The sequence below is a fragment of the Ovis aries genome, chromosome 10 (assembly GCF_016772045.2).
Source record: "Ovis aries strain OAR_USU_Benz2616 breed Rambouillet chromosome 10, ARS-UI_Ramb_v3.0, whole genome shotgun sequence".
In the NCBI taxonomy this organism is placed as follows: domain Eukaryota; kingdom Metazoa; phylum Chordata; class Mammalia; order Artiodactyla; family Bovidae; genus Ovis; species Ovis aries.
Window position 1 is genome coordinate 19927937 of NC_056063.1, and position 24211 is coordinate 19952147.

General features: G+C 39.8%; 1 long non-coding RNA gene across 2 annotated transcripts; it reads left to right on the forward strand.

Moving 5' to 3' along the window:
• Window positions 1–307: 307 nt before the first annotated feature.
• Window positions 308–21183, forward strand: LOC121820493 (uncharacterized). Of its 2 annotated transcripts, none has more exons than XR_006061057.2 (2): window positions 308–563; window positions 20565–21183. It is a non-coding gene; the product is annotated as an uncharacterized LOC121820493 (long non-coding RNA). The 2 variants fall into 2 exon arrangements; XR_009595203.1 differs by lacking the exon at window positions 308–563 and adding an exon at window positions 12742–12832.
• The last annotated feature ends 3028 nt before the right edge of the window (window positions 21184–24211 follow it).

The following is a 24211-nucleotide window of genomic DNA, read 5'->3' on the forward strand; positions in this document are numbered from 1 at the left end:
TTTTGCTTAGAAGAGAGAAACTTGTGGGTGCCTTAATAAAACTTTTCGGGTATATGAAGGGTTATTGTATGGAAACTGGTAACCAGCTGTTCTCTTTGCTGCTAAGAGGAGAACAAAGGGAAAAGTTCTCTAATTTCAGCAGAGGGAAGCTAGGTTGAGCACAGGGAAGCATTTTCCCAAAGTGAGGTTTGCTAAGCATTGGAATGGATTACCATGAAATCTCTTTCTGGAGATGTTTGCAAATAAGTCGCTAAGAGTCCGACACGACTGAGCGACTTCACTTTCACTTTTCACTTTCATGCATTGGAGAAGGAAATGGCAACCCACTCCAGTATTCTTGCCTGGAGAATCCCAGGGATGGGGGAGCCTGGTGGGCTGCTGTCTATGGGGTCGCACAGAGTCGGACACGACTGAAGTGACTTAGCAGCAGCAGCAGCAGCAGAAACTGATGTGGGAGGAATGGTTTGGAGAGGTGGAGTCTTGCCTAGGGCCCTGGAGAATCAACAAGGTGATCTGCCCCTTGCTGGTCCCTACACCAAGCCAGCTGACCTCAGTCTGACAAGGTATGGAGGAGTGCCAGGTTAGCTCTTGCCTTCAACTATTTTAGTGGATGTTGAGCCGGTGTTCACACTGCCGCAGGCTTGGTTTTCTTGGTATCTAATTATTACTTGGTGGGAAGTAGTGACTGGGCCAGGAGTGGAAGGAGGTAAAGAATGCTGCCTTGTCACAGGCAAAAATATACATAAGCCCCCTTCAAAGAATTCTGAGTGAATAAGGGAAAAGTTGATGAAGTGTGAGGGAGCCTTGTAACTTCTTTTTTTCTTTCCTTCCGTTCTTCTTTCTTTCTTTGCCTCAGATACAATTTTTTTCCTCAGCAATATAATTTCTGTGTGTTCATTCAAACTGCTTCTTCCTTAAATTTTTTGAGATACGGAAATATGTGTGTGTCTCCAAAGAAGCATTTCATTTAGTTCTTGTTAATAAACTTATTAGAATTTTAGATTTTTAGGCTTGCTTCAAATCTTGGAGTGGCTTTCTCATTTAAAACTGTGGAAGAGTTTTTCTAAGCTTATTAATAATCCCTAAATTGCATTGCCATGACAGTAGCAAATACTATACATATTACCACAAGAATTTAAGTAAAATCACATTAGCCAAAATAACTCAGTGTGCTCTTTTTAACCAAATTGCTAGTATGATACTTTTACTGAATTGAATTTTTCTATTTTTAAAAATTTATTTTATCATTTGGACACAAGGGATTTGACAATATTTACTCAGTTTTAAGTACTAAAATTTTGCATACTGGGTAATAAAATATTCTTGGTTGCTTCAAACACAGTTATTGCTATAGAATTACAATAAGAGATTGAATCAATACTAATAACTGATTATTAGTATTGATAATAACACTAATATTATTGGACTCCACCTCTCCACACACACGTGCACACACAGTCAAATGTAAACTGAACACTTAAGGTGAAAGATTATACCACTGCATTTTTAGCCTAGAGATTTCTCTCTTTCAACTGTTTTAAGAAGTTTTGAGAATAAAACTGTTTTAAACTTTCCTTCTGACATCATTTTACAAAAATGTCTTTAAAGAAAACGAAAGTAACATTTTACCGTGCAGCATCAGGCTAATGAACATGGACTATTCTTTCTCTTTTAGTCATTGCCTTTAATGCCCCATTCACAAAGATACATAAAGAAGCAACTGCAGTGAGGACTTGGTTTGGCAGGCAAGGAGGGACTTCTGCTCAATTTCCCACCCCACTGCCTAGCTTTGAACTGTTAATATAAAGTCTAGAAACCTGAACTCTTAGCTTTCTCTTCCCTCATAGGGGTAACCAGACCTATTCATATTAACATGGTCAACATCCCCCCAAAATTAATTGGTCAGTCTACTAGTCTTAGGGTTTGCTGAATTTTCTTTGTTCTTGCAAGATATTTAGGTCTATAAAACCTGATTTATTCAGGAACACCAGCAGGCTGCTTAAAGTTGGATTTTTTCATCTAAAGAATATAACAAACGAGAAGTAAGGGCAAGAAGTCAGAGAAAGCTTGATGCTTCCGGCCCAGGTAACTTAGTTAAGTCAGCAAGTCTTTCAGCTTTGCTAAAAGCGACAGCCAGAAGCTTGGGTTTGGTCAGTAGTCCATATGTGCCCTCTCTCTAATTGGAAAGGTCATATGTTACAGAATACTTTTTCAGTTCTTCAAAACTTGCTGCTGGGTTATCCTGATTTCTTGAAACAGTTTTTGAGCAGAGCTAGACTGTTAGATACATCTTCTGGGTTCATAGTAGCATTTGACACATGTGCACACATACACTTATTCTTCAGACTTCTGTGTGGTCAAGAAAGCTTGCTGTTCAGAACTCAAAGTTGGCCCAGGACACCAGACTATAGTGCTTGCTTTGTTTGTTTTGTTTGAACTAAACGTCTTCAAGTTTCGTTTTCAATTTTTATCGTAAAAACTGTGAAGGGAAGGTATTTGCTTGCTGTTGGGATTTGATTCCATCTTAAAGACCTGGAGCAGAAGTTTTATACAGATTTCAGAAAGCTGGTGTTTTATGATGCATGTGTAGTACAAGGTATAAAAATGCAAAATAACCCAGTAAGAGTAAAAAGCAACATAACAACAAAAAAATTCCAAGTTGAATAGAACACCTCTCACAAGAGAAGCCCAGACCTTTAAGTAGTTGTAATATGCATATAACATGAGATATCTGTGAATGTTGGTCCCTAACAGTAAACAGATCTGACGGGCTCATATGTTCCTGTCCTTTTATTCATGTGGCCTGCTATTCGTATATTCAGATGCAGCAGATTCATGGGAGAATTTCTAGCAGGAGTTCTGGTATATTATTCTGTGTTATGGTTTCTCTATCTGTTTTTATGATGCACATCCTGTTGATTCTGCTCATGAAAGTAGAAAGGAACTATTTTGGAATATGGCTGCATTGTTGATATACATTTGATACTTTGTCTAAGATACTGAAAAGGCAGGTAAAGGCAAGAATATTTTAGCTTTTTAATTAAGATATACATTTCCTACCTGCCCAGCCTAAACACTGTTTTGGAGGATTAAAGGGAAGGGGAGGGTTCATGAGAGATCACTTTTAAAGGAAAAAAGAATGAAATATCAAGTTAAAAAGCAATATTATAAACTGCTAAAGGACCATCGTTTCAACACGAATAACATGCAAGTTATATAAAAGCCCTGTGTATGATATGTTTATTGTTATTAGTTTTTAGGCTTTATAGTCTTTGGGGACTTTGCTGGCCTGGATTTCTAGTTTAGTAGAGTACATTCAGCTGCATTGTGCATTTGAGTTCTATGGACCCCTTGTGCTTTGTCCCTATTTACCTCATCCTTGTGGGCAAGCATCTGCTTTTTAATCTTACTTCTTAGGACTGCAGCTGGATTCTGGAATTCTGTGGCTGTCTGGTATTTTCTTCTGCATATTAATATGATTACATTGTACCAATGGTTCTCTTTTGATCCCTTCAAAATGAATATACTCCTAATATTTTTAGATTATAAAAATGAGGTAGCTTTGTTAGAAAATATTCAAACAGTATAGGAAAGTATGGAGGTTAACAACAAAAAAGACCTCGAGATAATGCTGGTAGTATGGTAACACATTCATGATCATCCTTACAGATGTTTCTCAATATACTTATGTTCACATATACATATATACTTTTACATGCCCTTTTACATAAATGAAATAATACCAAAAAAACTGCTTTGTAATCTTTTCCTATACTAATAACTACAGATCTCATCATTATTTTACTGGACGTCTTATGTATATAATGTGTATAGAATGCTGCCTGGCATTCAATAGGCCCTTAACCAATAGTTGTTGAATGGATGAGCAATAATTTATTTAACCAATCTCCTGTTTTTAAATTTTTATTATTATTATTATTATTTTGGCCATGCCACTCAGCACATGAAATCTTAGTTTTCCCCACCTAGGGACTGAACCCACGCCCCCTGCATTGGAAGCACAGAGTCTTAACCACTGGATCGCCAGAGGAGTCCTAACCAATCTCCTATTAATAGACATGGTTTATTTCCAATTTTTCACTATAGTAAATTGCACTGCAATGAATATCCTTTTGTATTGTCTTTGTTCCCATGTACAATGATCTGTTTAAAGAAACTTCTTAGAAGTGGGTGAAATTGCTTAGAATTGCTGGTTCAACAGTTTGATAGTGATAAACTTGCTGAGTCACTAAATTTATGCTCAAGTTGTTCAAATTTATACCATCATCAATAGTACACAAAGGTAGCTGTCTTTACACATTCTCCCCAATGCTCTGATTGTCAGTCTTTTAAAATTTGCCATCTTGAAAAATTGCTCTACTGGATTTATTTGCATTGCATTGCTTATATCACAAGCAAAACTGAATATGTCTTTGCATAATTATTGGCCATTATTCATTGTGTGTTCTTTGTCCAGTGGTTTTTCTTGAAAGAGAGAGACCTGTTTTATTCTGCTGAAGTCATCTAATTTTATAATCCTAAGCTATATCCCAAACAGGTGACAAAATACTTCCTTTAGTCAGGTATACTGGTAAGTGAACATGTGGACCCGTAGTCCTCATTTGTCAGAGAGAGCAAAGAAGAGAATTTGGAGGTTTTACCTCTTAATGTAGTGTCTTTTTGTCTGAGGACCACAACTGAAGCTTTAAGAATTTATTAAAGAGACAGTAGTCATCTGGAGCAAAGATTATGTTGTTTAATATCTGGGTTCCAAAAAAGTGGGGAAAAATCAGTTTCTTATTTATGCATATTAAAAAATACTTTATTTCCAACTTCTGAATAAATGTTTACTTTTCTTTTGTTTGTTTTTTCAGCTTTATCATCAGGGTTCTGTAATGTGTGTGTGTGTGTGTGTGTGTGTGTGTGTGTGTATTTAATTAGAGAGAAACTCCCTCCTAACTTTATATGTAGTGTTGAGACCATCACTTTTTGAGTGAGGCTATTTTTTTCTCAGACTGAAGTTGCTGCTGAATTCCCAATATGAATAAATCACAAGGGTTTTAGTACCCTTCCACAGAGTGATAATAAAGTGCTTGTTTTTAAAAACAGTAGGTAAGTTATGTCCAGTGGGGTTAGTTTAAATTCTTAATTTTCCAGACCAACATGCCAGAAAATGAAGCTCGGTTTCTTGGTAATAATAAAGTGAACTCACTTCCAGCAGAGAGATTTTGCGGCTTGGGATGTGCCCCTGTATTTCCCCCTTCTTGAGCTCCCTTTTCCGCTTGGCACACCTTGCTCAGCCCTCTCGCCTTGCCTGGAAAAGCATCCTCATCAGTGAGTACTTGTCGGTTTAGGGTGATAAGGATTAAAGGAAAGAGGGCTTTGTTTCAATTCAAATAACTGCATTAGTCACAGGGATACTTAATCCATTACACATTGTAGAATCCTCCAGCAAACTCCTTTTGTTCACCAGAGTGTTTTGCACTTAGTTAAGGGGAAAAAAATGAACAAGTGAATGCAAACTATGGAGGAACTGTCCAGTTCACAGAGTTCCGATTTTCCTGATTCTAAATTGTATAAGCGTTTGTTGTTGTTCAGTTGCTAAGTGGTGTTCCGACTCTTTGGGACCCCATGAACTGCAGCACGCCAGGCTTCCCTGTCCTTCACTACCTTCCAGAGTTTGCTCAAAATCGTGTCCATTGAGTCAGTTTTAAATTTTAATTTTTAATATATTTTAAAATTGTCATTAAAATATACATAACATACAATTTACTATTTTAACTATTTTAAGTGCATTAAGTCAGTGGCATTAAATACATTCACATTATTGTGTGGTTGTCACCACCATCCATCTCCAGAACTCTTTTCATCTTGTAAAATTGAAACCCTGTGCCCATTAAACAAAAACTGCCCATTCTCCCTTTCCCCTGACCCCTGGCAACCACCATTCTATTTCATGGAGACTTTTTTGAAGGATATTATATCTCTTTCTTTTAAAAAGAGGGTAGAAATCCATCTTTTTAGGAATGGTTTTAGGTGCATTCCTGCCTAGACACACAGTTGGACAGTCTTATACTTTATACATCTTCTTGAAATGCATTTGGATCATTTCTACAGAAAACTTAAAAAAAAAAAAAAACACTTCATCTTGCATCTCTTATCCCACTAACTTTTTGAAGCCATAAGAATATCTTATTAAGGATTATGCAAAATAACCTTCTACAAATCCTGATATTATTACACCGCCCCCAAAACTTCAAAGCATCAGGAAAGTTTCTTTTCTTTTTTTTTTTTAACTAAACCAGATTCAGCTGGCTACCCCACTTGGCTACAGAGTACTAAAGAAGAGACTGAACTTGATCCTGCAGCCCTTGCATACACAACACTCCCATTGACTCTAGAGAAGACTTAAGTGCATGAAAGGATTCCAGGATCAAAAGGTTAGCTCTACGGGGAGCTGTGTCTGCCTCCAGCAATCCATTTTTTTTTTCCTATTGACAGTGAAAACGTTTTATAGTACTTTTTCAAAGTTTTTCAAAAACAGGCTGCTTGTGAAAAAGTGAAAAGGCATCTAATTGAACTATATCCAGAGGAGATCATGGCTGAGACCAACAGGGAGGAAAACATTTCTAAATCATAGTGATATTGGCCAAATCATTTGTATTTGAAAAGTTAAGTGCTGGAGGCGCTGGCTGAGGGGGGTTTTCATTATGAGACCTGGTTGGGCTGTGAAGCAGACTATGAGATAAACTAAAATACAAAACTTGGAGTTTTTATCCTTGTCTGCTAATGACTTAACACTGGCAGGCTACATTTTAGGAAATCTGTGAAATAGGGAAAAAATACATGCTATACCTAAATAATATAAATGTGCAGATGCTTAACTAATATTTATTCATTTCTGGGAAGATAAATGCCTTAAAACACTTCAAAAAGAGAAACTTCCTTAAGGAGAGTAATTAACATGGAAGAGTAGTAATAACATTTTTGAGGAAAGTGAGATATGGTTCCATGTGTGAAGAATGTGTAAAAATTCATTCATTTATCAAACATTTTTTGGTGCATTTACTATGTGCCAAATATTAATCTAATAGTTTTCCAAAATTTCAATTGAACAAGGATACAAAGAAATGGATTTACATTTAATAAAACAGGATGGATAGCTGGGGATACACATGTGTGTCTCAGATATTTTGCATTTTCAAATCACTCTTCGGTAGTGAATTTACCTCAATTTTCTCCAGCTTTACCTGGAATGTACAAATCTTGATTGGAAAATGGCTTCTGTGATCTTCCTCCTAGGAATAACTATTAGAATGTTTATCCTAATACATGTACCAGGACAGAGAATGCTACCTTGAGCTGACTTGAAAAGCATGTTTTATATTCAGAAAACCAGTGTAATGTCATTAAAGTTTTGATCTTAAGCATCCTGCATCGTATGAGCAATGGCAAGGCTTGGTGAGGAGCTTGTCTGAACAGTTCTCTGGCCTTTTCACATAATTGGGCTTGACAGTTTTCTGCCGTTGCACAGGATAACTGCAGTTGATGGTGTTCATGTTTTTACTTAAGGGCCATTGAATTGTATTAGAAACTTTATACTACTCTCTTGTAATCCTGTAAGTCAGCTTTGAGTCGCATGATTGAAAGTGAAGAATAATATACCACAAAACAAAAATTACTCATGCAGTTAAAGCTTTCTCTGTGTAGTTTTAGAAACAACCAGTCCACAGAGAATAAGGCTTATGAAAGAAATGAAAATACATGCTCATCCTTACCCACTCCTTGTTGTCTAGGCCTGTTCGGATCTGGTGAAAACATGAAGCCACTTACTCTAAGTGGTATTGGATAGCTACTTTATTCAGCTTCTGGAAGGTTGATGCTTATAGAGACAGGATTTAAGATTTGAGAGGATGGGGGAAGGTGCTAGCAAACTCTTCTAGGTAGCACATGCCCAAAGACCCACAGAAATCAAGTGTGTTAAAATTTCCAATCATTTTAAGTTTCCTTAGGAATTTTTACATGTTTCCTGGGTCATGTCCTTAAAATTTTGTTTTTTTATTGGAGTGTAGTTAATTTACAGTGTTATATTAGTTCCTACTGTATACCAAAGTGAATCAGTTATACATATACACAAGACCACTCTTTTTTAGATTCTTTTCCCATATAGGTCATTACAAAGGATAGAGTAGAGTTACCTGTAAGAATTGGGGCTTCCCAGGTGGCACTCGTGGTAAAGAATCCACCTGCCAATGCAGGAGATGTAAGAGACTCGGGTTTGATCCTTGGATGGGGGAGATCCCCTGGAGGAGGGCACGGCAACCGACTCCAGTATTCTTGCCTGGAGAATCACATGGACAGAGGAGCCTGGCAGACTACAGTTCTTAAGGGCGCAAAGAGTTGCACATGACTGAAGTGACTTAGCATGCACATATGTACCTGTAAGAAGCATCACTTCTGCTCAGACCTCCCTGACATACCACCCTCCCTGAATCAGTTCCTCCTCTGTGCCAAAATTATAATTAGTTAGCACATGGATCATAATCAGTACTGTTTCGTGGTATTTTCTTTTCATGAGTGATTGCCTCCTTGAAGGAAAGCAGTGTGTAGTATCCACTTTTTTTATTCCTACAATCTCACACGATAGCTGACACATTAGTAATTTAACAAATATTTGCTGCTTAAACAAATTCAGTGCTATAGTATGATTTTTTAATAGCTACCTAGTGTTATATATCCTATCATGGGCTATGTACTTATGCAGTGGTTAAGTTGACTTGCTGAAATAGATCTAGAAAAGACCGAGGGCAGTGACTGATTGACAAACGGTTCTTGAGTGCACTCAGAAAATCAAAGAGGAATGACAGGGAGCAGGCTCCCAAATTTCTGTTCCAGCCAGTTAACACTAAGCTCTAAAACTTGCCCCTAGTGTCATCCCAGGGCATTATTTCCCAGAAGAACCCTACTAAAATTCAAAGATGTCCCTTTGTAGTGTTAGCACACTAATTGAGGTGATTTTGTCTAACTAAGCAGTTATCTATGGAACCAAGAAAGGAAGGTCCGGGAGGAGCAGGATGATAGATATCCAGGTGTAGAAAAGAAGTTGGAGGAATAAAGGTCCTGCGAATATAATAACGTTTGTGGAAGGGAGGCCAGGGGTAAGCACAAAGCACGGAAATTTGGCAGCTTGGTGTAGCACACACATCCTAGATGCGGGGGCTTTGTTGGGGTGGAGGATGGTAGAAACAATGGAGTAAATCTGATAAGGAGGGTAAAGATCCCTGAAGACAAATGCAACCTATTTTACAACCTGAATTGAAGTTTGGTCTTTTGTTTGTTTGTTTTTTTTTTATTTTTCCAGAAAAGAAAATCTTTTTTTCTAATTAAGGTTGCTTTACAATGTGTTAGTTTCTTGCTGTACAATGAAGTGAATCAGCTATATGTATATATATGCATCCTCTGTTTTGGATTTCCTTCCCATTTAGGTCATCACAGAAGATTATGTAGAGGTCCCTGTGCTATACAGTAGGTTCTCATTAGTTATCTGCTTTATAGATAATTGGGCTTCCCTGAGAGCTCAGTTGGTAAAGAATTTTCCTGCAATGCAGGAGACCCCGGTTCGATTCCTGGGTCAGTCAGGAAGATCTGCTGGAGAAGGGATAGGCTACCCACTCCAGTATTCTTGGGCTTCCTTTGTGGCTCAGCTGGTAAAGAATCTGCCTGCAATGCGGGAGACCTGAGTTCGATCCCTGGGTTGGGAACATCCCTTGGAGAAGGGAAAGATTACCCGCTGCAGTATTCTGGTCTGGAGAATTCCATGGACTGTACAGTCCATGGGGTGCAGAGTCAGATACAACTGAGTGACTTTCACTTATTTACTTATAGATGTGGCTTAAAGCTCAACATTCAGAAAACTAAGATCATGGCATCTGGTCCCATCACTTCATGGGAAATAGGTGGGGAAACAGTGGAAACAGTGTCAGACTTTATTTTGGGGGGCTCCAAAATCACTGCAGATGGTGACTGCAGCCATGAAATTAAAAGACACTTACTCCTTGGAAGGAAAGGTTATGACCAACCTAGATAGCATATTAAAAAGGAGAGACATTACTTTGCTGACAAAGGTCCGTCTAGTCAAGGCTATGGTTTTTCCAGTGGTCATGTATGGATGTGAGAGTTGGACTATAAAGAAAGTTGAGTGCCGAAGAATTGATGCTTTTGAACTGTGGTGTTGGAGAAGACTCTTGAGAGTCCCTTGGACTGCAAGGAGATCCAACCAGTCCATTCTGAAGGAGATCAGTCCTGGGTGTTCACTGGATGGTCTGATGCTGAAGCTGAAACTCCAATATTTTGGCCACCTGATGCAAAGAGCTGAATCATTTGAAAAGACCCTGATGCTGGGAAAGATTGAGGGCAGGAGGAGAAGGGGACAACAGAGGATGAGATGGTTGGATGGCATCATCGACTCAACGGACATGGGTTTGGGTGGACTCCGGGAGTTGGTGATGGACAGGGAGGCCTGGTGTGCTGCGATTCATGGGATCGCAGAGTCAGACATGACTGAGCAACTGAACTGAACTGAATAATGTATATATGTCAATCCCAATATCCCCATTCATCCCATCCCCACTTGGCAGGGATTGGCTTTGACTCATTGTGGGGGCAAGGACATTGATAGCTGAAGCATCAGGAAGACATTATTAATGTTATTACTATTATTTTTTGTTTATTATTCTGTTGCTCTTTTTTCTATTATTCTTTCAATTTTTTAAATTTGTTTTTTATGCTTTTATTTTTGTTTTTCTTTGTTTTTTTTAAGTCTCTTTTTAAACTCTATTTTCAATTTTTACTCTACTTTTTTGGAATTTGGTCTTTACAGTAGCTCTTCATGGGAGATTACAAGGCCTTTGCCTGTGTGTGGAAAAAGGCTTCACCTCAAGTCTTTACTCTGCTTGATTGAGGTTGCTTGGGTTGGGGTGCTGGCTCAAGGAGAAGTTCTGAAGCCAAGTCCAGACTCAGGGGAAGGCATTCCATCATTTAATGATTTCTGCCACAGGTCCAAGGAGAATAAGCAGTCAGTCAATGCAGCCAGAGATTCTCCTGCATTTTTGAGAATTAAGTAGATCACCAATGACAGTGACAACCCAGTCCAGTCCTGACAAGTGTGAGAAGAGCTTGGGAGATCTCGTTAATGAATCTATAAGAGTTAATGACTCTACAGGAGCCCTGAATGCCCTAACTAAGTATCCTCCTTGCATATTTGTGTAAACCTGGAAAATTGCTTCTTGAAGAGAAAAGGAAGTGATATTTTTAGACTTGGATCAGCATTTCCAGCACATCTATTGATGGGCTAGCTCTTCAGTGTTTACATGGCAACGGGATGAGCTATTATTAGTACTGCTCACATCATGGGGTATCAGAATGTATTTTGTTGTGATAGACCAGCTATACAGATTGTTTTTTGATTTTTTTTTTCCAAAAAAGTTGAGTGCATTGATTTATTGGAATTACTGTTGACATTTTAGCTGTGATTCTGTTTTTTCTCAAATATCAGACTGTAAATTCTCGTGTTCTTGAGAGAAGATTTTTGAAGACAACAGAACACTAAATGACATTTTAGTGCAATGATTTTTTCTTGAATGTTTGCTATGTTTCTGACACTGTGTGCTGAGTGCTGTAGTGGATACCACAGAAATGAAGAGAATACCTCAAGGAACTTGTAATTTATTGAGAGACAAGGCATCTTTTTTTTGTAATGTGTCTATTCAAAATGTTTGCCCACTTTTTCAAAAGATGGGTTGTTTTATTTTTATTATTTAAAAGCATTGAGGTATAATTGACAAACAACATTATATTAGTTTCAGGTGTACAACATAATGATTATATATTTGTATTTATTTTGTATTTATTGCAAATGATCATCACAGTAATTCTTGTCAACCTCTGTCACCATCGTGCCCAGTCACTTTTCAGTCATGTCCGACTCTTTACAACCCCATGGATGATAGCCCATCAGGCTCCTCTGTCCATGAGATTTTTCTCAGTAGGAGTACTGGAGTGAATTGCCATGCTCTCTTCTGGGGATCTTCCAGACCCAGGGATCGAAGCTGCATCTCCTGCATTGCAGGCGAATTCTTTACTGCTAAGTCATCAAGGAAGCCCCTCTCACCATATGTAGTTACAAAATTGTTTTTTCTTATATTGAAAACTTTTATGCTCTTCACAACTTTCAAATATGTGACATGGTGTTTACTCCACCATCCTCCACTTCTGGCAACCACTAATTGGTTCTCTAAATCTGTAAGCTTGTTTTGTTTGTTTTTTTTCTGTTTTCCTTAGATTCCACATTTAGGAAAGATCATTTGGTATTAGAGACAAGGCATCCTTGAATCAGGGAAATAATAAGATAGTATATGATACATATGGGGAAACCCAGGTTGGTTCAGTGGTAAAGAATCTGCCTGCCAATGCAGGAGATGCACATTTGATCCTTGGGTTAGGAAGATCCCCTGGAGAAGGAACTAGCAACCCACTCCAGTCTTCTTGCCTGGGAAATTCCATGGACAGAGGAGTGTGGCGGCTTACAGTCCATGGAGTGGCAAAAGAGTCAGACGTGACTGAGTGACTAAACAACAACATCATATAATACATATATTCATAATGATTTAGTGGTTTAGAGAAAGGAAAGAACAGTGGGATTATTTAAATAGCTAATATACCCATCGTCTGTTCCTCTCATTTAGTGACTCTGGAGCCCCATGAGAGACGGGATGAGGAGAATGGAAGAAGGCTTGCTCATCTCTTACTCCTTTGCTCATGCGGTGTTGCTCTTGTGAGTCAATGTCTATGGAAATGTGGGGAGTGACAGGAAAATCCTTTTCAGAAATGCAGATGAAGGTAGTGATGGTGGAATATTAACCAACAGTAGCTCTTGCTTTCTGTCCGCCAGCCCAGAGAACCGAGTACACATATACGCTCTTCTAGGTACTGCAGATCATTCCTGGATGGTCGCAGGTCTGTCTGAGGTCACAGGGACTTACTTTAATTTCTGTTTTTTTCCAGTTAAGCAGCTGTTTCAGGCAGGGAGAGACAAGAGCCACACATGGCTTCCCCCTTACTTCCTCCCTTCTCTCACCTCCCTGCCCCATTCTTTATCATTTCACTGATTTCTTTTTCTCTCTTCCTCCTAGTGGTTGTATCTACTTTTCCCTAGATTCCTAGTTTCCCTTTCACAACTCTTCCTGGCTCTCTACATGCCATTTTCTCTGTCTAACCCAGAAGCAACATTTAGAATTGGACACGGAACAGTGGATTGGTTCCAAATTGGGAAAGGAGTACGTCAAGGCTGTATATTGTCAACCTGCTTATTTAACTTATGTTCAGAGTACATCATGCAAAATGCCGGGCTGGATGAAGCCCAAGCTGGAATCAAGATTGCCAGGAGAAATATCAGTAACCTCAGATATACAAATGATACCTCCCTTATGGCAGAAAGCGAAGAGGAACTAAAGAGCCTTTTGATGAAAGTGAAAGAGGAGAGTGAAAAAACTGGCTTAAAACTCAATGTTCAAAAAACTAAAATCATGGCATCCGGTCCCATCACTTCATGGGAAATAGATGGGAAAACAATGAAAACAGTGACAGACTTTATTTTCTTGGGCTCCAAAATCACTGCAGATGGTGACTGCAGCCATGGAATTTAAAGACAATTGCTCCTTGGAAGAAAAGCTATGACCAACCTAGACAGCATATTAAAAAACAGAGACAAGCCTTTGCAGACAAAGGTCCGTCTAGTCAAAGCTATGGTTTTTCCAGTAGTCATGTATGGATGTGAGAGTTGGACTATAAAGAAAGCTGAGCACCGAAGAACTGATGCTTTTGAACTGTGGCATTGGAGAAGACTCTTGGTCCCTTGGACTGCAAGGAGATTCAACTAGTCCATCCTAAAGGAAATCAGTCATGAATATTCATTGAAAGGACTGATGCTGAAGCTAAAGCTCCGATTCTTTGGCCACCTGATGCAAAGAACCGACTCATTGGAAAAGACCCTGATGCTGGGAAAGATTGAAGGCAGGAGGAGAAGGGGATGACAGAGGATGAGATGGTTGGATGGCATCACTGACGTGATGGACATGAGTTTGAGCAAGCTCTGGGAGCTGGACAAGGAAGCCTGGCATGCTGCAGTCCATGGGGTCGCAAGAAATTGGACATGACTGAGCGACTGAGCTGAACCCTGAAGAAACGAGAAGAGAATGAAATAATTGTTTCCAAACAAGACTTTTCCCTTCTTTCCATGTTTGGAAAAGCACCTCCTGGAAAATTAGCTCTTGAATTGTAGGAACTGAATTATTTTTGTTGTTCTGTACAAATCCCAGTGTGTTTACATCATTCCATAAAGTTTGAGAGCAATTAAGTCACCTATCATATATAAGACATTCTGAGCTTCATGCTAGATAAATGATGCATTGCTATATCTTACACATTCATTCATTCACTGAATAAAGAGATAAGCAGAAGCCAGATCTCATTAGGCCTTATAGGTCATGATGAAGGATTTAGTTTTCTTTCATTTCTTTTTAGATTCCACATATAAGGGATGTCATTCAATATTTCTCCTCTGTCTGACTTACGTCACTCAGTATGACAATCTCTTGGTCTATCCTTGTTGCTACAAATGGCAGCATTCCATTCTTTTTAATGGCGGAGTGATACTCCATTGCATATATGTACCACAGCTTCCTTCTCCACTCCTCTGCTGATGAACACAGGTTGCTTCCATATCTTGGCTGTTGTAAATAGTGCTGCAGTGAACATTGGGGTGCATGTATCTTTTTGGATCATGTTTTTTTTTTTTTTTTTCTGGATATATGCCCAGAGTGGGATTACAGGGTCATATGGTAGCTCTATTTTTAGTTTTTAAAGGAACCTCCATACTGTTCTCTGTACTAACAAAAAGGTTTAGTTTTGATCCTAAGGACTGTGGGAGACTTGGAGACTGACAGAGTCTGATTTGATATTTAAAAGTTGTGGCTGCAGTATGAGAATCCATGAAAGGGCAGGATGAAGAGAAGCTCCTCTGAGAAGCTATTACAGTATTCCAACCTAAAGATAATGGTAGCTTAGACTAGGGTGTTTGGAGTAGAAATGGGGAGAAGTGGGCCAATTCTTGCCAAAATATGTCTTTGCAGGCCCAATCCTATTTCTCACACTGGTGTCGCCTTTATTTATGGCTAGAGGCTAGCTACAGCATTCATGTTCTTAGCTTAGTGTCTGAGCAGCTAGCTGATTTAAAACCACAGAAGCTGGGCAGCACTGGATTGGATGTAATCCTGACTTACTAGCCGTTCATGCCTATTGTAGGGCCCTGATGCTGCTCAGAATGTGTGACAACTTGATTACTACATTCCTCTGGCTTAAAATATATTTTTTAATGAGAAAGAGATGCTGGGAACTTCCCTAGCAGTTCAGTGATTAAGACTCTGCGTTTCCACTACAGGGGGCTCAGGTTCAACCCTACGGCATGGTGGTGGCCAAAAAAGTAAAAATACAAGTTAATTTTTAAAAAAAATTAGAAAAGAGATTTTGGAACTGATAGTTTAATAAATTGCAAAATGCTTCTCTCATCCATTTCATACTTCATTGGCATTGTTGTGTGAGGTGTTTCATCCAATCAGTCTATTAAAATGGGAGGTTTAATATTTGGAGCATGGGGATACCAGTGTGGCCTTGGAAAACACCAAACAGCACTAGACGTGACAGGAGTCATTTTCACACATAATTACTGAGGGCTGGGTGCATGCAAGATAAGAAGCAAGGTGTGCCTTTGCTTCCAAGAAAGCTGAGGAGAGAAAGTAGCCAAGTTACTGGAGAGCTTTCAAGTGCTGGCCTTTTCCAGCCTCCACCATTCAACCTGGGTGGGTGCTGTTCTTACCCCTATTTTATGACAAGCACAGAGGCACCGTGTCTGTCTCAGGTCACACTGCTGTTCTGTGCAGAGCCATGAGCTAAACCCAGAGCCCATGGTCTCCCCACGCTGTAGGTACCACTTTACAAGATGTCAGATGCTGGACTTCCCTAGTGGTCCAGTGGTTGAGAATCTGCCTGCTGATGCAGGAGACACAGGTTTGATCCCCGGTCTGGGAGGATCCCACATGACACAGAGCAACTAAGCTCGTGTGCCTCGACTACTGAAGCTCACACACTGTAACGAAGAGTAGCCCCCATTTGTCCCCGCCAAAGAAAGACTGTGGGCAGTGTCAAAGGCCCAGAGCAGCCAAAAATAAATAAATTAAAAATTAAGAAAAAAAGATGTCAGATATCTTTTGTTTGAATACTCCCCCAGCTGCTTCACAGCTATAAGATCTTGGAGAAAATGTTCTAATCTCTCTGAGCCTCAGTTTCCTTATCTGAAAAATACGGATAACAGTATTTCCTCAAAAGGGTATGCAGGAAGCGTGTATGTGTGTTTCTGGTTGACAGTAGACAGGAACTACATTTTGTGTTCCCTTTCTTTTGTGACCCACCAAGAGGAAGTGTGATGTGATTCTGTTGTAGAGTCCTAAGCAAGCATGGCAAGTTTGTTTTTTTTTTTCAATTTCACAACTGTCAGAAAAGCTTGCATTAGACGTTTGGGTATGGGGGTTAGGAGAAGTCTGCGAGACTGTGGGATTTGCGTGCAGAATATCTGTGCCTGGGAAGAAAGGCATTCCCAAGCTCCGTAGGCCATCGCACCAAATTCAGGTAGCAACAGGAGGGGAAGGAGGCATTGTTTATATAAGGCATATAATAAATGAAGCCCTCAAGTCCGGTGGGGTCAGTTTTGTGTGTCATTGGGAGCTGAAATTAATGGTTATTTCCCTTTGAAGGATCAGCTCTTCAGACAATAGCAAATGGAATAAAGGGACTTGACACTTTTTGTGAGGGATCATGTTTATTTTTTCCAGTCTGATGGAAACCAATTTGCCTCCCCTGAAACTAGACATGTAAGCTTTGATAAGCTGACAAGAGGGGGAAAAAGACAACAACCACAAACTTTCAGTCTGTAGCAGACTCTCTGTCTCTCTGTCTCTCTCTCTCTATTTATACATATATATGTATATATATACACATTTGCAAACAGTTTAATTAATTGTTTACTTTTGCCTGCACTGGGCCTTCATCGCTGCTCGCGGGCATTCTCCAGTTGCTGCAAGCGGGGGCTGCTCTTCACTGGGGTGTACCAGTGCACGGGCTCCTCATTTCGGTGGCTTCTCTTGCTATGGCTCCCAGGCTCTAGAGCAGGCTTAGTTGTTCCACAGCATGTGGGACCTTCCTGTACCAGGGATCGAACCCATGTTTCCTGCATTGGCAGGTGGATTATTAACCTCTGGACCACCAAGGAAGTCCTCTAGCAGACTCTTAAAAATAATGTGTGAGACAATAGTCCTGCTAAACTTTCACAAAGTGATCCTTACATGCATGTGAGGAAGACAAGAAACTACCACTCTGGGAGAAAAAAATGCCAAAAAGGTAATCTTAATTATTGAACTGTACCGTATTGGCCTGAAGTTTTTTAAAAGTGGAGTGTGGAGGCAACATTTAGGGAGGATTCTCCATCTCACTGGCTGACTATGCTTCAATTATTGACCAGAGATGTATCAATACATTTTTAGAGAGTGATACAATTAATACCACCATGAGAAGTTGTTAGAGCTTAAAATTGGTCAAGAGTTCATTATACAACTTGTGATTGTCATTATCACTCACATTTGGCTCTGTTAGGTTTTTGTTCCAACTCTGTGTATGTTATAAACATAAAAGGTTTCGAAGATAACACATTGCAAAATTTTGAGTGAAGGATTTGGTGAATTTTAGGCAAGTACTTTCTCTGATCGTCCAAGTGACATGTGACAGAATGTCTCAGAAGATGATAGTTCTTCAGAATATTCTGATTCATATGATGTGATTAGACCAACAAGATAAAAAACTCCAGTGATGGATTCTGATACAGAAAGTGAAAGTGAAATTCATGGTGCTGGAGAATGCTTCCTTGCTTCTACGGAACAGTGGATTGAAGATGACATTTCAGAAAAGTTAGAAGACTTTAGAGGTGTGTCAGGTGTACAAAGTACTATTGAATGGAATAACCCACAAAGTGTTAGAGAAAGAACATAATTAATTTTTGACTGACCAAAATAAAAATTGCCAACCACAGGCGTTACTTTTTGCAAACATTTCTCTGGTCAATGATGAGTTAAAATCACTGAAGCATGGACGATTGCTGGACCTTTACTCTTCTTTCCTTACTTGTCATCTGTTTTGAACCAAGTCTTACAGGTATATAGAGACACCCAGAGGCTTTGTTAGACTCATCAGTGTCCTATCTTTGGATTGCTTCTCTTCCAACTCTGTTTTCCTACAATACGGTCTATTTCACACCAGCGGCCAGGCTCCAGCAATCAAATAATGAAAGCTCTGAAAAAGGTGCTACCAGTGTGTCCACAGGATTATGATGTTTCTAAGTTTTGCAAAAGCAAGATTAAACAAAAATTATGCATTTATCTATTTTTGGCTGTGCTGGGTCTTCATTGCTGCTTGGGCTACTCTCTGGTTGTGGTGTGTGGGCTTCTTGTCTCAGTGGCATCTCCTGTTGCAGAAAATGGGCTCTAAGGCATGAGCGCTTCAGTGTTTGTGACGTCGGTTCAGTATCGCAGCTCCTGGGCTCTAGAGTATAAGCTCAGTAGTTGAGATGCATGGGCTTAGTTGCTCTGTGGCATGTGGGATCTTCCTGGGCCGGGGATTGAGCCCACGTCTCCTGCTGGTATTGATGGGTGGATTCTCTACCACTGAGCCACCAGGGAAGCCTGCAAAGCAAGATGTTTTAAATGCAGGTACTCAAGATCACCTTCTCTTTCCACTCTGATTTCCTCTCTGTCACCATTTGTCAGCTGCCATCTGAGTGATGATTATATTTTGGATCTGGCTAAGAGGAAGTTGAATTGGGGATCCAAGCATTGATAGTTTAGTGGGATAGTTTTACGTAGTTTGAAGTCCCTTTTATAACCATCTAGGTGAGGAACTACATGGGACTTCCCTGGTGGCTCAGGGAAAGCATCTGCCTACAATGCGGGAGACCTGGGTTCGATCCCTGGGTTGGGAAGATCCTCTGGAGAAGGAAATGGCAACCCACTCCAGTACTCTTGCCTGGAAAATCCCATGGGTGGAGGAGCCTGATAAGCTACAGTCCATGGAGTCGCAAAGATTTGGGCACGACTGAGCGACCTCACTTTACTTTACTTTAGGTGAGGAAAGGCTTCTTTGAATACTCCTACCACCTTGGATGCTCACCAGCATGGATGGGGAGCCAAGGTGAGCACCAGAGGTCCTAAGGCTATGAGCCAGTCCTCCGGCAGTCATCACAGGAAGTACAGGGGGACATGGAGGGAAAAGAAGATTGGAAGCAAGGTTTGAGTTCAGCTGCGGAAAATTCTTACCTTTAGCAGACATAAAGTTGTGAGAAGATTGATGCTCTCTTGTCTGGAAAATAGTTGATTATGTTGAGCATCCGATTATAAACTCACTGTGTGAATGAATAGCGTGGAATAGATTTTGTTAGAACACTTGTGCTTGTAGGGCGCAGGCTGTAGGCAGTACAGCAAGAATGTCTGTGGGAGAAGATGCATGTTTCCAGCATCCTATTCTGGGTCTCATCTTCTTGTATCTATTGCATCTTGTCCCAAGAAAACTTGGTAGTTTCTGTGGGGAAAGATGACCAAAATTGCCACCAAAGCAGAAGAAATGCTCTGAGAAACTAGTATTCAGATGACAAAACTCTCACACACATTCATCACACACATCTCACATACAACCCACAGTACGTGGCATAAGAAGAATTCAAGTTTTCTGTTACATAACTCAATGCAATGTAGAAACGTTAGAATTGTTCTTGTGTGTGTCTTAACTTCAGAATAGTTTTGTATTTTTTGCCAGTATTATTGTTCTTACAAAAATTCAGATGTGACCAGAAAGATGTATGTGTCTTGAAAGCCAAAAGTAGAAATTGAAAGAAATTATTTGTGCTACTTGTCATCACTTAAAAAAATTGTAGGGACTTCCCTGGTGGGATGACTGGTGGTTGGCACTTTGCCTCCCAGCCCAGGGGGTGTGGGTTAGATCCCTGGTTGGGGAGTTAAGATTCCACTTGCCTTGTGGCCAAAAAAATAAAACATAAAACAGAAGCAATATTGTAACAAATTCAATACAGACTTAAAAATGGTCCATGTGGAAAAAAAAAAGCTTAAAAAATAGTAACGTGTAATTACTCATTCTCCATAATTAATTTTTGTATTGAATCTTGTATTTTATTTTCCTTAAAGAGGGTATCAAGTTAAAAAATTCACAATGTGAGAGTTAAGTTTTATTTGGGGCAAAAGAAGGACTGCAGCCTAGGAGACAGCACCTCAGATAGTTCTTGGAAACTGCTCCAAAGAGGCAGGGAGATGGTCAGTATATATGTGATTTTGGCGAAGGGGGAGCCCATGAAATCAAGCACATTGGTTTTGTTTTGTTTTTTTTTTTTTTTCCAGAAGGTTTCTGCTGGTCATGAGGGAGCAGTCATCACCATGAAGGATTTTACTGCTTTTCTGGGAGACACAAGAATTGGGGTCATAAAATCAGCTCCGGAAAATATCTAACTGTCTGAAGACCTGTCCTGCCAGTCCCTCCTCCACCTTCCCTGAGGACGGCATGCCTCATTTCTCCTCTCCACCCTGAACTCCTTGCAGGAGGTGTCGAGGATCTGCAGCTGCAGCAGCACATGGTTTAATCCTTGTTGAGGTAGATGGCCAGTGCCAATTTGGAGTTGACGGGTCACAACGTTTGTATGAGCTTTAGGCCCTGTAGAGCCTGGGTCCGCTCAGCTCCATACCTTCACTCTTAGGTGTGTGTGTTCAGTAGGATCTGGGAGTCGTGTGTGTGTGTGTGTGGGGGTGGGGGGGCTGCATGCTGAAATAGAAGGAGAAGCCTTGATTCTACCACCTACAAGCTGTGTGGCTTCAGCAAGTTTCTTAGCCTCTCTGAACTTCAGTTTCCTCAGCTATAATGTTTGGATGATCCTTCTTCACAAGATTGTTGTAAGATTTCAAAGAATACTTAACATAGTGTGGGGCATGTGATCAGCACTCAATAAATCTTACTTCCCCTTTCTCCCTCTCTCTCTCTGGAATGGTTCATGGGTTTATCTGAGGTCAGGGACTCAGGGGAGGAAATATTTTGTCTTTTCAAAATGAGTTTTGATATAAGGATATTAAAAAGAGTGCTGGGGTTTCCCCTGTGATTCCTGTCTTTAACAAGCCCAATACAAAATGAATCACAACGATATTTTCTCTGAGTATAAGCAAAGAATGAAGTGCTTTCATCAGTTGTAAAGAGTATTGGGCTGAAAGTTCCAGTTCAGTGTGTCTGCCACACACACACACACACGCATGCACACTCACACACTCTTTCTCCTATTTGTTTGATATGGCTCAAGGATTAGATGATTCTGAATCACCGAAGTTTTTCTTAAAAACTTCATCGGTCAATCAAAAATATTGACTAGCAAAGCCCCAAACCATGTGTTAGGTTCTCATGAGATATAGAAATCTGGGAACTGGGATTTGCAGTTTGTGTCTTCATGAGCAAATAGTTTTTTTCTGGGGTGTGCCCTGGAACAAACAGCACAACCCTTCTGATAGGGTTGCTCCAGTCACATACATGCAGACATAGTCTCTGGGTGGTGGGAGTGGGAAGTGGAAACACAACGTTTGCTGAATCCTGACTTGCTGTCAGGGTATCAGTCAGCCTGCAGAGCAGACTGACTAATGTCTGTGATGTTGGACCATGAACTCTTTTCTTCAAGGGCGAGATCCAATAGTACCTTTTTTTTTTTTTTTTTTTTTGCAGTTCCTACCAGGGCTAACATAGTAGGTGTTCAGAGTATCTATCAAATCAATTTATAATCTATATATAGTAGAATTAAAAAGAAAGACTTTTAAAGTGCCCAAAGGGTTTCCCTTTTTGAAAAAAACCTGCAGTGTTTGATTAATAAGCATAAATACTATGTCTCTTGCCGTGATATTTTTGAAGAAGGGAAATATTTTTCAAATGGGAAATCAAAATTGGTTTACTTCACTTATTTTGCTGATAAGCTCTTCCTTCTTGGTGTGAAAGAAACCATCTTTTCTTACATAAGCAAGTCCAGGGTCATCTGAGAAATTAGCATACTTGCAAAGACCAAAAAATCACAAGTAGACTCTCAGCTGAGTGAAGAGCAGTGTGGACTCTAACCTGCTGGCAGTTAGAAAGAAAACCTGTTTTCTGAGATTACCTCTGTCCCCCTGTAACTGTCATACATAACTGGTTTCTAATGAAGAGGAATTGTTGGTCAAGTAAGAAAGAGTCTATGTAATATATGTCCTAATGGATTATTCGTTACCCTCTGCATATTAAACAAAGCTGGGTGCGTATAGTTTATCCAAATTTGTTTGAGACTATCTTGGTTAATTTTCCTGTTTTCTGAACTACTGAGTGAAATAAACTCACTCAGGTTGTCAAAGTGAACCCACTTAATCTGGTTGACATCATGGTGTCTGGGTGAGATCTACCTGGGATCTAGTCTATTTGGCTGCTAAACACACACAGACAGACATACACACTTGTTTAAAAATATTTATCCAGGTACACCTTGTGGCAAGGGTGTGCTGAGGACTGCGGGTGTGAGCAGGCATGACCCTGTCCCTGATCAGAAGATAGGACCATGCAGCCATATCTCTTTTTTGGGTTTTGTAGGAGGCCTGGAGCTAATGCTAAGCTTCCAGCAGTGTGTCCAGAGGTGGCTGGGTTTGCTGTCTCAACGGACAAGACATGCAGTTCACCAGAGACAAATGCCCCATTCGTTGTCTTCTGGGCCACTTAAACCTTGATCTATTAATTACTCATATAAAACAACAGAAAAGTTTAAAAGAATGATTGTCTCAGACAGCCATATTTTAAATTCAGACTATAGAACAGAAGTTAATTGATAATTTGAAGGCCCGTAGTAATAACTACTCTCGATTGCAGCAGTTTTGCTTTGAGCTGAGATTACTGGGATAGGTTTTAATTCTGGTTGGAAAAGAACATGGAAATAGTACTTACCTTATATTGTCAAATTTTTAGTGCTTGAGTATTTGAAGTTACGGAGCTGTACTCTTTGTATGTTCAGGATTGTTTGTTATATCAGACTGCAGCATGACTGGCTACAGCTAGCTGAATAAAATCCCTGCAGTTCATCCGTTCTTCTCCTACCAGCAGGTGTCATTATGGAAATATGAAAATACTGTAAATTCCAAAGTTGTAGGAACTGGCTATAAGAGAGAAAAGGAGCACTTTGGATATTAAAAAACAGCGAAGAGAAATCATCTGGTACTAACCAAGGGTGGCATGTTTAATTACTAATTTGGCCATGTTCTACAACATAATGAAGCCGAGACAGGATTTCAAGGCACATACATAATTTATTTTAATTAGGTTAAGCAAGCATTTATTAAAACCTACTCTAGGCTCATAGGAGTCTCAAAAGGGAAGTAAGACACATAATTCTTACCCTTAAGGAGCTGGCATGATATCTGGGGAAAAAAGGGTATAGTTATGAAATATTAGTGAGCAGAATGAGTCGGTCCTTTTTAACATGCCGATTGAAATGCATAGATAGTAAAAGTCGCAACAATTCCTGCTGGAGCGGCTGTGTCGTATTGTCGATTCTCGGTTCTTCAAAGAATACTGTTTACATATTTAAGTAGAGCGGAGCTTCAAAATTATTTGGTAACTTGATGGCTCATTCTTTCCTTTTTTGCTAACTGCTATCACCCATCTTTCTCCACACATTGAAAGTGATAATTATAATGATTACGTATGCATCGGTTTACCAAGGATATAGTAGTTGGTTGTACTAGTTTGCTATTATCAACTGATAATATGACCAAATTTTTCTAAAAGCTAAGGTCGACTCTACAAGTGGGCTTTTTTTTACCAGGAGACTTATACCAGGAGCCTTGGTAAGAGTATTAATGTCTGGATCAGGAGCAATGCTTCATCTATTCAGTTTTTCCCCTCTAGACTCTGGGTTCTTCCAAGGCATGGGATATGTGGCATTCCTCTTTGCATTCCTACTACTCTAATTCTGTATCAGTACCTGTTTGTTGAATGGCTAGGT